Source organism: Callorhinus ursinus, unplaced genomic scaffold (assembly GCF_003265705.2).
Source record: "Callorhinus ursinus isolate GAN/ISIS: 27379988/994484 unplaced genomic scaffold, GSC_fseal_2.0 scaffold21, whole genome shotgun sequence".
Taxonomy (NCBI): domain Eukaryota; kingdom Metazoa; phylum Chordata; class Mammalia; order Carnivora; family Otariidae; genus Callorhinus; species Callorhinus ursinus.
This window is the reverse complement of record NW_027397083.1, coordinates 977,890-980,614: the sequence shown is the minus strand read 5'-3', so window position 1 is coordinate 980,614 and position 2,725 is coordinate 977,890. Positions and strand designations below refer to the sequence as shown.

Sequence of the window (2,725 nt, the reverse complement as noted above, 5' to 3'; positions counted from 1 at the left end):
TGTTGGGCCTGAATAAAGATAATTGGGGAAAAAAGAGCCTCCATTCAGAAGAGTCAGCAAAGGAAGACACACAGATTTCAGTTTAGAAATCTTATGGAATTGACAATAACTAGGCCCCTCAACCTGGTGATGGGATATATTTCTTTATGAGACCCTGATTTTTCTTTCTGGGGAAAACTCCATTATCCACTGTTTTCCTTACTACCTGGTCCAAGCTCTTAATTTTTTTTCTTATCCATTAGTTTTTTCTTACCATTATTGAAGTACATCAAGGAAAAAACTATGTGTAACACAATAGTAACAAGGAAGGTTTATTCATAAACTGCTTTCATTAAAAAAATATATTTGTTCTCCATTTTGGATGCTTGGACCTGCTACAAAATTAAAGAAATAAATAACATTCGAGTGATTGATATGCTTTGATACCCTATATGGCCATGAACATTGAGTTATGGCATGGAGTAGATTTAAGTGAGATGAAATAACTTTTGTGGATTTTAGATCATTAGAAGACTAAACCTAGAGAATATTTTGCCTTCTCAAAAAACTTCTTGATAGCATTCTTGACCTCTTTGTTCCTCAAGTTGTACACCATAGGGTTTAGCATGGGAATGACCATAGTATAGAACACAGATGTGATTTTGTCTGTGTCCATGGAATGATGGGAACTTGGCTGTAAGTACATGATGATGACTGTCCCATAAAATATGGAAACTGCAACAAGGTGAAAAGCACAGGTAGATAAAGCCTCTGGTACCCCTCCCCTGACTGTATCTTCAAAATGGTTGTAAATATGAACAGATAGGAAATAAAGATAACAAAAAGTGCAAAAAAGATAAAGCTTGAAATAAGCACAAGAATCAGCTCATTAATGTCTTTATCTGAGCAAGTCAGAGTCATGACTGCTGGAATATCACAGAAAAAGTGATGGACCACATTGGACATACATAAAGAAAAACAGAATGTGTCTACAATGTCAATAGCAGCAGTTAAAAAGGCAAAGACATAAGTGCATTGTAGGAGATGACCTTGTCTCCTATAAGTAATCCAGACATGACCTTGGGAGTGATTGTTGAGGAGTATCAAAAGTCCACCAGAGACAGGTTACTGAGGAAAAGGTACATGGGAATGTGCAGACGAGAGTCCAGCAGGATCAACATGATCATCCCCAGGTTCCCAACCAGAGTGACAAGGTAGATGAGAGTAAACATTAGAAAGAGAGGACTCTGCAGTTCTGATGCATTTGTTAGTCCCAGCAGGATGAATTCTTTCACCTCTGTGTTAGTCTTCATGGATGTGATTTGCATATCACAAGATGCTCTGCAGCAATGAAAACGAACACACTGATGAACAGAAATGGGTTGCATAGAAATAGAAATGTACAAGCATTATTTTATTAGAGCAATAATTTGTTCTTCAATATTCTCCATTTCTGAAGCATGTCATGGCAACACAATTTAGTGACAACTTATCTCCACAGTAATAAGCTTTTGGATAGGAAGTGTCCTTACAGATCAGCTTCCCAACTTCTAGATTTTGTATATGAGTAAGCGGAGTTGCAGGAAAGGCTAACGAGTTGTCCAAGTTCACATTCCTGGAATGAATCCATCTCCTATATCACATCTTTTAAATCTAATATCTTACCCTTCTACAGTGCTCTCGTGCCAGGTGCTCTATATGTATATATTCATTTAATCCTCTCATCAGTCCTATTAGATTGATTATTCTTCCCCTATAGGTATCTAGCAATTTGGCAACTGAGAGATCTAGTAATTTATTTAAGGTTAGTTAGGTGTTAATGGACAACGCCAAGCTTTAGACCCAATCAAGAGGGTTCCCAACCTAAGTGTTGTTAATGAATTTGAATTGATTTTAATTTCATTCGATTTATACTTACTTGTCTCTATTGTACTGAACTTAATGCATGGAGTAACATAGTTACATAATTCACAAATAAATGCATGGTAGATGCAGTGGGCTAAATGTAGCATTAGAGGCAAGTGTAATCAACAAAGGTAATTCTGAACAGAAGGTACAGCATTGTATGTAAAGGCTTGGACTCTGAGAAGCATGTGTATACAATCACATATCATCCCTACCATTTACAATGGGAGACATTGGTCCTAACTTCTCTAAGTCTCTATCCACCAGCAAAATGAAAGTGCTGTTGGAACTTACCTCAAAGTATTATTGTAAGAATTTAAAGACATAGGCACGTATTGCATGGAGCACTGGGTGTTAAACGAAAACGATGAATCATGGAACACTGCATCAAAAACTAATGATGTACTGTATGGTGACTAACATAACATAATCAAATAAAATTAAATAAAAAAACAACAAAAAATAAAGACATAGTGTATAAAAAGAGTTAGCACAATGCGGGTGCCAAGCACAATCCTGAAGAATACTGGCTATAATATTATTAGCATAGAACAATGGTCTCTATGTTGGTTTAGGAAAGTCAGGTGGCAGCTGTAGGGGGCTGGGTTTTAGGTCCGTTGGCCTTAACCTTTGATTTGCCTTTTTGTACATGCTGTTTATGCAGATATTTTGTTTTCCCTCTATTTCTCACTCTGTGCTCATGCCTGTGTCAATCATTTTGTGTGAGAACCCAGGGATCTCCAAGCTTTCCTTTTCTTATTTTCTTTCTTGAGATCCACATTTTACCTTACCCCTCTATCCTAGACTCATTCTTACTGTCATTTCTAACAACACTGAGCTG

At 36.9% G+C, this 2,725-nt stretch overlaps 1 pseudogene; it reads right to left on the bottom strand.

Annotated features, from left to right (window-relative positions):
- Positions 1-505: 505 nt before the first annotated feature.
- LOC112829485 (olfactory receptor 5B17-like) lies at positions 506-1,292 on the bottom strand (annotated as a pseudogene).
- Between the last annotated feature and the right edge of the window lie 1,433 nt (positions 1,293-2,725).